Below are 13,107 nucleotides of genomic sequence, written 5' to 3' on the forward strand. Positions count from 1 at the left end.
GAAACACTGCCCACACACTGAAACCCCTTCCCCACACACTGAAACCCCTTCCACACACACTGAAACAACTTCCCCACACACTGAAACCCCTGCCCCACACACTGAAACCCCTTCCGCAAACACTGAAACCCCTTCCGCACACAATGAAACACCTTCCCCACACACTGAAACCCCTTCCCCACACACTGATACCACTTCCGCACACACTGAAACACCTTCCCCACACACTGAAACACCTTCCCCACACACTGAAACCCCTTCCCCACACACTGAAACCCCTTCCGCACACAGTGAAACCCTGCCCCACACACTGAAACACCTTCCACACACACTGAAACCCCTTCCCCAATCACTGAAACACATCCCCACACACTGAAACCCATCCCCACACACTGAAACAACTTCCCAACACACTGAAACCCTTCCCCCACATTGAAACCCTTCCCCACACTCTGAAACCCCTTTCACACACACTGAAACACCTTCCCCACACACTGAAACCCTTCCCCACACTCTGAAACACCTTCCCCACACACTGAAACCCCTTCCCCACACACTGAAACCCATGCCCACACACTAAAACCCCATCCCCACTCACTGAAACCCCTTCCACACACACTGAAATCCATCCCCACACACTGAAACTCATCCCCACACACTGAAACACCTTCCCCACACACTGAAACCCCTTCTGCACACACTGAAACCCATGCCCACACACTGAAACCCATCCCCACACACTGAAACTCATCCCCACACACTGAAACACCTTCCCCACACACTGAAACCCCTTCTGCACACACTGAAACCCATGCCCACACACTGAAACCCATCCCCACACACTGAAACCCATCCCCACACACTGAAACAACTTCCCCACACACTGAAACCCTTCCCCCACATTGAAACACTTCCCCACACTCTGAAACCCCTTGCACACACACTGAAACACCTTCCCCACACACTGAAACCCTTCCCCACACTCTGAAACACCTTCCCCACACACTGAAACCCCTTCCCCACACACTGAAACCCATGCCCACACACTAAAACCCCATCCCCACTCACTGAAACCCCTTCCACACACACTGAAATCCATCCCCACACACTGAAACTCATCCCCACACACTGAAACACCTTCCCCACACACTGAAACCCCTTCTGCACACACTGAAACCCATGCCCACACACTGAAACCCATCCCCACACACTGAAACCCATCCCCACACACTGAAACAACTTCCCCACACACTGAAACCCTTCCCCACACACTGATTTCCCTTCCGCACACACTGAAACCCATCCCAACACACTGAAACCCCTTCCCCACACACTGAAACCCATGCCCACACACTAAAACCCCATCCCCACTCACTGAAACCCCTTCCACACACACTGAAATCCATCCCCACACACTGAATCTCATCCCCACACACTGAAACACCTTCCCCACACACTGAAACCCCTTCTGCACACACTGAAACCCATGCCCACACACTGAAACCCATCCCCACACACTGAAACCCATCCCCACACACTGAAACAACTTCCCCACACACTGAAACCCTTCCCCACACACTGATACACATCACCACACACTGAAACACATCCCCACACACAGAAAGACCTTCCCCACACACTGAAACCCATTCCCCACACACTGAAACACCTTCCTCACACACTGAAACACCTTCTCCACACACTGAAACACCTTCCCCACACACTGAAACAACTTCCCCACACACTGAAACCCCTTCCCCACACACTGAAACAGCTTCCCCACACACTGTAACCCATCCCCACACACAGAAACACTTCCCCACACACTGAAACCGCTTCCCCACAATCTGAAACACCTTCCCCAAACACTGAAACCCCTTCCCCACACACTGAAACCATTCCCCACACACTGAAACCCCTTCCCCACACACTGAAACCCCATTCCCACACACTGAAACCCTTCCCCACACACTGAAACCCCTTCCCCACATAGTGATACCCCTTCCCCACACACTGAAAGACCTTCCCCACACACTGAAACCCCTTCCGCACACAGTTAAACAATTCCCCACACACTGAAACACCTTCCCCACGCACTGATTTCCCTTCCGCACACTCTGAAACCCATCGCCACACACTGAAACCCCTTTCCCACACACTGAAACCCATCCCCACACACTGAAACGCCAGCCGCACACAGTGAAACCCTTCCCCACACACTGAAAACCCTTCCCCACAGACTGAAACACATCCCCACACACTGAAACCCATTCCCCACACACTGAAACACATCCCCACACAATGAAACCCCTTCCCCACACTCTGAAACACAACCCCACACACTGAAACCCCTTCCTCACACAGTGAAACCCTTCCCCACACACTGAAACCCCTTCCCCACACACTGAAACACATCCCCACACACTGAAACCCCTTCCCCACACACTGAAACCCCTTCCGCACACACTGAAACAACTTCCCCACACACTGAAACCCCTGCCCCACACACTGAAACCCTATCCGCAAACACTGAAACCCCTTCCGCACACAATGAAACACCTTCCCCACACACTGAAACCCCTTCCCCACACACTGATACCCATTCCGCACACACTGAAACACCTTCCCCACACACTGAAACACCTTCCCACACACTGAAACCCCTTCCCCACACACTGAAACCCCTTCCGCACACAGTGAAACCCTGCCCCACACACTGAAACACCTTCCCCACACACTGAAACCCCTTCCCCACTCACTGAAACACATCCCCACACACTGAAACCCCTTCCCCACAAACTGAATCCCCTTCCCCACACACTGAAACCCCTTCCCCCACATTGAAACCCTTCCCCACACTCTGAAAGCCCTTCCCCACACACTGAAACACCTTCCCCACACACTGAAACCCTTCCCCACACTCTGAAACACCTTCCCCACACACTGAAACACCTTCCCCACACTCTGAAACCCCTTCCCCACACACTGAAACACCTTCCCCACGCACTGATTTCCCTTCCGCACACACTGAAACCCATCCCAACACACTGAAACCCCTTCCCCACACACTGAAACCCATCCCCACACACTAAAACCCCATCCCCACTCACTGAAACCCCTTCCACACACACTGAAATCCATCCCCACACACTGCAACTCATCCCCACACACTGAAACACCTTCCCCACACACTGAAACCCCTTCTGCACACACTGAAACCCATGCCCACACACTGAAACCCATGCCCACACACTGAAACACCTTCCCCACACACTGAAACAACTTCCCCACACACTGAAACCCCTTCCCCACACACTGAAACAGCTTCCCCACACACTGTAACCCATCCCCACACACAGAAACACTGCCCACACACTGAAACCGCTTCCCCACAATCTGAAACCCCTTCCCCACACACTGAAACCCTTCCCCACACACTGAAACCCCTTCCCCACACACTGAAACCCCATCCCCACACACTGAAACCCTTCCCCACACACTGAAACCCCTTCCCCACATAGTGATACCCCTTCCCCACACACTGAAAGACCTTCCCCACACACTGAAACCCCTTCCGCACACAGTTAAACAATTCCCCACACACTGAAACACCTTCCCCACGCACTGATTTCCCTTCCGCACAGACTGAAACCCATCGCCACACACTGAAACCTCTTCCCCACACACTGAAACCCATCCCCACACACTGAAACGCCAGCCGCACACAGTGAAACCCTTCCCCACACACTGAAAACCCTTCCCCACACACTGAAACACATCCCCACACACTGAAACCCATTCCCCACACACTGAAACACATCCCCACACAATGAAACCCCTTCCCCACACTCTGAAACACATCCCCACACACTGAAACCCCTTCCTCACACAGTGAAACCCTTCCCCACACACTGAAACCCCTTCCCCACACACTGAAACACATCCCCACACACTGAAACCCCTTCCCCACACACTGAAACCCCTTCCACACACACTGAAACAACTTCCCCACACACTGAAACCCCTGCCCCACACACTGAAACCCCTTCCGCAAACACTGAAACCCCTTCCGCACACAATGAAACACCTTCCCCACACACTGAAACCCCTTCCCCACACACTGATACCACTTCCGCACACACTGAAACACCTTCCCCACACACTGAAACACCTTCCCCACACACTGAAACCCCTTCCCCACACACTGAAACCCCTTCCGCACACAGTGAAACCCTGCCCCACACACTGAAACACCTTCCACACACACTGAAACCCCTTCCCCACTCACTTAAACACATCCCCACACACTGAAACCCCTTCCCCACAAACTGAATCCCCTTCCCCAAACACTGAAACCCCTTCCCCCACATTGAAACCCTTCCCCACACTCTGAAACCCCTTCCACACACACTGAAACACCTTCCCCACACACTGAAACCCTTCCCCACACTCTGAAACACCTTCCTTCCACACACTGAAACCCCTTCCCCACACACTGAAACCCCTTCCCCACACACTGAAACACCTTCCCCACGCACTGATTTCCCTTCCGCACACACTGAAACCCATCCCAACACACTGAAACCCCTTCCCCACACACTGAAACCCATGCCCACACACTAAAACCCCATCCCCACTCACTGAAACCCCTTCCACACACACTGAAATCCATCCCCACACACTGAAACTCATCCCCACACACTGAAACACCTTCCCCACACACTGAAACCCCTTCTGCACACACTGAAACCCATGCCCACACACTGAAACCCATCCCCACACACTGAAACCCATCCCCACACACTGAAACAACTTCCCCACACACTGAAACCCTTCCCCACACACTGATACACATCACCACACACTGAAACACATCCCCACACACAGAAAGACCTTCCCCACACACTGAAACCCATTCCCCACACACTGAAACACCTTCCTCACACACTGAAACACCTTCTCCACACACTGAAACACCTTCCCCACACACTGAAACAACATCCCCACACACTCAAACCCCTTCCCCACACACTGAAACAGCTTCCCCACACACTGTAACCCATCCCCACACACAGAAACACTTCCCCACACACTGAAACCGCTTCCCCACAATCTGAAACACCTTCCCCACACACTGAAACCCCTTCCCCACACACTGAAACCATTCCCCACACACTGAAACCCCTTCCCCAAACACTGAAACCCCATCCCCACACACTGAAACCCTTCCCCACACACTGAAACCCCTTCCCCACATAGTGATACCCCTTCCCCACACACTGAAAGACCTTCCCCACACACTGAAACCCCTTCCGCACACAGTTAAACAATTCCCCACACACTGAAACACCTTCCCCACGCACTGATTTCCCTTCCGCACACTCTGAAACCCATCGCCACACACTGAAACCCCTTCCCCACACACTGACACCCATCCCCACACACTGAAACGCCAGCCGCACACAGTGAAACCCTTCCCCACACACTGAAAACCCTTCCCCACAGACTGAAACACATCCCCACACACTGAAACCCATTCCCCACACACTGAAACACATCCCCACACAATGAAACCCCTTCCCCACACTCTGAAACACTACCCCACACACTGAAACCCCTTCCTCACACAGTGAAACCCTTCCCCACACACTGAAACCCCTTCCCCACACACTGAAACACATCCCCACACACTGAAACCCCTTCCCCACACACTGAAACCCCTTCCGCACACACTGAAACAACTTCCCCACACACTGAAACCCCTGCCCCACACACTGAAACCCTATCCGCAAACACTGAAACCCCTTCCGCACACAATGAAACACCTTCCCCAAACACTGAAACCCCTTCCCCACACACTGATACCCCTTCCGCACACACTGAAACACCTTCCCCACACACTGAAACACCTTCCCACACACTGAAACCCCTTCCCCACACACTGAAACCCCTTCCGCACACAGTGAAACCCTGCGCCACACACTGAAACACCTTCCCCACACACTGAAACCCCTTCCCCACTCACTGAAACACATCCCCACACACTGAAACCCCTTCCCCACAAACTGAATCCCCTTCCCCACACACTGAAACCCCTTCCCCCACATTGAAACCCTTCCCCACACTCTGAAAGCCCTTCCCCACACACTGAAACACCTTCCCCACACACTGAAACCCTTCCCCACACTCTGAAACACCTTCCCCACACACTGAAACACCTTCCCCACACTCTGAAACCCCTTCCCCACACACTGAAACACCTTCCCCACGCACTGATTTCCCTTCCGCACACACTGAAACCCATCCCAACACACTGAAACCCCTTCCCCACACACTGAAACCCATCCCCACACACTAAAACCCAATCCCCACTCACTGAAACCCCTTCCACACACACTGAAATCCATCCCCACACACTGCAACTCATCCCCACACACTGAAACACCTTCCCCACACACTGAAAACCCTTCTGCACACACTGAAACCCATGCCCACACACTGAAACCCATCCATACACACTGAAACCCATCCCCACACACTGAAACAACTTCCCCACACACTGAAACCATTCCCCACACACTGAAACACATCACCACACACTGAAACACATCCCCACACACAGAAAGACCTTCCCCACACACTGAGACACATTCCCCACACACTGAAACACCTTCCTCACACACTGAAACACCTTCTCCACACACTGAAACACCTTCCCCACACACTGAAACACCTTCCCCACACACTGAAACCCCTTCCCCACACACTGAAAAAGCTTCCCCACACACTGTAACCCATCCCCACACACAGAAACACATCCCCACACACTGAAACCGCTTCCGCACAATCTGAAACCCCTTCCCCACACACTGAAACCCCTTCCCCACACACTGAAACCCCATCCCCACACACTGAAACCCTTCCCCACACACTGAAACCCCTTCCCCACATAGTGATACCCCTTGCCCACACACTGAAAGACCTTCCCCACACACTGAAACCCCTTCCGCACACAGTTAAACAATTCCCCACACACTGAAGCACCTTCCCCACGCACTGATTTCCCTTCCGCACACACTGAAACCCATCGCCACACACTGAAACCCATTCCCCACACACTGAAACCCATTCCCACACACTGAAACGCCAGCCGCACACACTGAAACCCCTTCCACACACACTGAAATCCATCCCCACACACTGAAACTCATCCCCACACACTGAAACACCTTCCCCACACACTGAAACCCCTTCTGCACACACTGAAACACATCAAGACACACTGAAACCCATCCGCACGCACTGAAACCCATCCCCACACACTGAAACACCTTCCCCACACACTGAAACCCCTTCCGCACACACTGTAACCCATCCCCACACACTGAAACCCATCCCCACACACTGAAACCGATCCCCACACACTGAAACACCTTCCCCACAAACTGAAACCCTTCCCCACCCACTGAAACATTGTCCCCACACATTGACACACATCCCCACACACTGAAACCCCTTCCCCACACACTGACAGCCCTTCCACACACACTGAAACACCTTCCCCAAACACTGAAATACCATCCCCACATACTGAAATCCTTCCCCACACTCTGAAACGCCTTCCCCACTCACTGAAACACTTTCCACACACACTGAAACACCTTCCCCACACACTGAAACACCTTCCCCACACACTGAAACACATTCCCCACACTGGGAAAACCCTTCCGCTCACACTAAAACCCATCCCCACACACTGAAACACCACCCCCACACACTGAAACCCCTTCCCGACTCACTGAAAGCCCTTCCCCACACACTTAAACACATCCCCACATACTGAAACACCTTCCCCACAAACTGAAACCCCTTCCGCACACACTGAAACCCATGCCCACACTCTGAAACCCATCCCCACACACTGAAACCCTTCCCCACACACTGAAACACATCCCCACACACTGAAACACATCCCCACACACAGAAAGACCTTCCCCACACACTGAAACCCCTTCCCCACACACTGAAACATCTTCCTCACACACTGAAATACCTTCTCCACACACTGAAATACCTGCCCCACACACTGAAACACCTTACCCATACACTGAAACTCCTTCCCCACACACTGAAACACCTTCCCACACACTGAAACCCCTTCCCCACGCACTGAAACAGCTTCCCCACACACTGTACCCCTTCCCCACACACGGAAGCACTTCCCCACACACTGAAACCCCTTCCCCACAAACTGAAACCCCTTCCCCACTCACTGAAACCCCATCCCCACACACTGAAACCCATTCCCCACACACTGAAACCCCTTCCCCACACACTGAAACCCCATCCCCACACACTGAAACCCTTCCCCACACACTGAAACCCCTTCCCCACATAGTGAAACCCCTTCCCCACACACTGAAAGGCCTTCCCCACACACTGAAACCCCTTCCGCACACAGTTAAACAATTCCCCACACACTGAAACCCCTTCCCCACACAATGAAACCGCTTCCCCACACACTGAAACCCCTTCCCTACACACTGAAACACCTTCCGCACACAACGAAAAACCTTCCACACACAATGAAACACCTTCCCCACACACTGAATCGCCTTCCCCACACACTGAAACACCTTCCGCACACAATGAAACACCTTCCCCACACTCAGAAACCCCTTCCCCACACACTGAAACACCTTCTGCACACGCTGAAACACCTTCCGCACACAGTGAAACACCTTCCCCACACACTGAAACCCCTTCCCCTCACACTGAAACCCCTTCCGCACACTCTGAAACATCTTCCCCACACACTGAAACCACTTCCCCACACGATGAAACCCCTTCCGCACACAGTGAAACCCTTCCCCACACAATGAAACCCTTTCCCCACACACTGAAACACATCGCCACACACTGAAACCCCTTCCCCACACACTGAAACACATCCCCACACACTGAAACCCCTTCCCCACAAACTGAAACACATCCCCACACAATGAAAACCTTCCCCACACACTGAAACACCTTCCGCACACCGTGAATCCCTTCCCCACAAACTGAAACGACTTCTGCGCACACTGAAACACCTACCCCACATACTGAAACCCCTTCCACACACACTGAAACCACTTCCACACACATTGAAACCCCTTCCGCACACACTGTAACACCTTGCCCACACACTGAAACACCTTCCCCACACTCTGAAACCCCTTCCCCACACACTGAAACATTTTCCGCACACACTGAAACACCTTCCCCACACACTGAAACACATCCCCACACACTGAAACCCCTTCCCGACACATTGAAACCCCTTCCCCCCAAACTGGAACCCTTCCCCACACTCTGAAACCCCTTCCCCACACACTGAAACCCCTTCCCCACACACTGAAACCCATCCCGACACTCTGAAACCCCTTCCCCACACAGTGAAACACCTTCCCCACACACTGAAACCCCTTCCCCACACACTGAAACCCCTTACCCACAGCCTGAAACCACTTCCCACACACTGACACCCATCCCCGCACATTGAAACCCTTCCCCACACACAGAAACCCCTTCCCCAAACACTGAAACCCCTTCCCCACACAATGAAACACATCCCCACACTTTGAAACACCTTCCCCACACACTGTAACACCTTCCGCACACACTGAAACCCATCCCCACAAACTGAAACCCCATCCCCACGTAATGTAACCCTTCCCCACACAGAGAAACACTTCTCCAAACACTGAAACCCCTTCCCCACACACTGAAACCCCTTCCCCACACACTGAAACCCTTCCCCACACACTGAAACCCCTTCCCCACATAGTGAAACCCCTTCCCCACACACTGAAACACCTTCCCCACACACTGAAACCCCTTCCGCACACAGTTAAACAATTCCCCACTCACTGAAACCCCTTCCCCACACACTGAAACACCTTCCCCACACACTGAAACCCCTTCCCCACACACTGAAACACCTTCCCCACACACTGAAACAACTTCCACACATACTGAAACCCCTTCCCCACTCACTGAAACAGCTTCTCCACACACTGTAACCATTCCCCACACACAGAAATACTTCCCCACACACTGAAACCCCTTCCCCACAAACTGAAACCCCTTCCCCACACACTGAAACCCCTCCCCGCACCCTGAAACCCTTCCCCACACACTGAAACCCCTTCCCCACACACTGTGACCCCTTCCCCAGACACTGAAACCCTTCCCCACACAATAAAACACCTTCCCCACACACTGAATCCCCTTCCCCACACAGTGAAACCCCTTCCACACACAATGAAACACCTTCCGCACACACTGAAACCCCTTCCCCACACACTGAAACACCTTCCGCACACGATGAAACCCCTACCGCACACACTGAAACACCTTCCCCACAGACTGAAACCCCTTCCCCACACACAGAAACACCTTCCCCACACACTGAAACCCCTTCCACACACACTGAAACGACTTCCCCACACAATGAAACCCCTTCCCCACACACTGAAACCCCTTCCGCACACAGTGAAACCCTTCCCCCAACACTGAAACCCCTTCCCCACGCACTGAAACACATCCCCACACACTGAAACCCCATCCCCACGAACTGAAAGGCCTTCCTCACACACTAAAACCCTGCCCCACACACTGAAACCCCTTCCCCACACACTGAAACCAATTCCCCACATAGTGAAACCCCTTCCCCACACACTGAAACACCTTCCCCACACACTGAAACCCCATCCGCTCACAGTTAAACAATTCCCCACACACTGAAATCTCTTCCCCACACAATTAAACACCTTCCCCAAACACTGAAACCCCTTCCCCACACACTGCAACACCTTCCCCACACACTGAAACAACTTCCCCACACACTGAAACCCCTTCCCAACACACTGAAACAGCTTCCCCACACACTGTAACCCTTCCCCACACACAGAAATACTTCCCCACACACTGAAACCCTTTCCCCACACACTGAAACCCCTTCCCCTAACACTGAAACCCTTCCCCACACACTGAAACCCCCTCCCCACACACTGAAACCCATTCCCTACACACTGAAACCCTTCCCCACACACTGAAACCCCTTCCCCACATAATGAAACCCCTTCCCCACACAATAAAACACCTTCCCCACACACTCAATCCCCTTCCCCACACACTGAAACCCCCTCTGCACACAATGAAACACCTTCCCCACACACTGAAACCCCTTCCTCAGACACTGAAACACCTTCCGCACACACTGAAACCCCTACCGCACACACTGAAACACCTTCCCCACACACTGAAACCCCTTCCCCACACACAGAAACCCCTTCCCCACACACTGAAACACCTTCCCCACACAATTGAAACCCCATCCCCACACACTGAAATCCCTTGCGCACACACAGCAACCCCTTCCGCAAACACTGAAACACCTTCCCCACACACTGAAACACCTTCCCCACACTCTGAAACCCCTTCCCCACACACTGAGACACCTTCCGCACACACTGAAACACCTTCCCCACACACTGGAACACATCCTCACACACTGAAACCCCTTCCCGACACACTTAAACCCCTTCCCCCCAAACTGAAACCATTCCCCACACTCTGAAACCCCTACCCCACACACTGAAACCCCTTCCCCACACACTGAAACCCATCCCGACACTCTGAAACCCCTTCCCCACACAGTGAAACACCTTCCCCACACACTGAAACCCCTTCCCCACCCACTGAAACCCCTTCCCCACACCCTGAAACCACCTCCCACACACTGAAACCCATCCCCACACACTGAAACCCTTCCCCACACACTGAAAACCCTGCCCCACACACTGAAACCCCTTCCCCACACAATGAAACACATCCCCACACTCTGAAACACCATTCCCACACACTTTAACCCCTTCCGCACACACTGAAACCCATCCCCACACACAGAAACCCCGTCCCCACGCAATGTACCCCTTCCCCACACACAGAAACACTTCCCCAAGCACTGCAAACCCTTCCCCACAAACTCAAACCCCTTCCCCACAAACTGAAACTCCTTCCCCACATACTAAAACCCTTCCCCACACACTGAAACCCCTTCCCCACACACTGAAACCCCTTCCCCGCACACTGAAACCCTTCCCCACACACTGAAACCCCTTCCCCACATAGTGAAACCCCTTCCCCACACACTGAAACACCTTCCCCACACACTGAAACCCCTTCCGCACACAGTTAAACAATTCCCCACACACTGAAACCCCTTCCCCACACACAGAAATAATTCCCCACACACTGAAACCCCTTCCCCACAAACTGAAACCCCTTCCCCACACACTGAAACACCTTCCCCACATACTGAAACCCTTCCCCACACACTGAAACCCCTTCCCCACACACTGAGACCCCTTCCCCACACACTGAATCCCATCCCCACACACTGAAATCCTTTCCCCACATAGTTAAACACCTTCCCCACACAATAAAAGACGTTCCCCACTCACTGAATCCCCTTCCCCTCACACTGAAACCCCGTCTGCACACAATGAAACACCTTCCCCACTCACTGAAATCCCTTCCCCACACACTGAAACACCTTCCCCACACACTGAAACCCCTTACACACACACAGAAACGCCTTCCCCACACAATGAAACCCCTTCCCCACACACTGAAACCCCTTCCGCACACAGTGAAACCCTTCCCCAAACACTGGAACCCCTTCCCCACACACTGAAACACATCCCCACACACTGAAACCCCTTCCCCACAAACTGAAACCCCTTCCCCACACACTAAAACCCTTCCCCACACACTGAACCCCTTCCCCACTCACTGAAACCCCTTCCCCACACACTGAAACCCTTCCCCACACACTGAAACCCCTTCTCCACATAGTGAAACCGCTTCCCCACACACTGAAACACCTTCCCCACACGCTGAAACACTTTCCCCAAACACTAAAGCACCTTCCCCACACACTGAATCAACTTCCCCACACACTGAAACCACTTCCCCACACACTGAAACAGCTACCCCGCACTCTGAAACCCTTCCCCACAATCTGAAACCCCTTCCCCACACACTGAAACACCTTCCACA

This window comes from Heterodontus francisci, chromosome 35, assembly GCF_036365525.1.
Source record: "Heterodontus francisci isolate sHetFra1 chromosome 35, sHetFra1.hap1, whole genome shotgun sequence".
Classification (NCBI taxonomy): Eukaryota; Metazoa; Chordata; class Chondrichthyes; order Heterodontiformes; family Heterodontidae; genus Heterodontus; species Heterodontus francisci.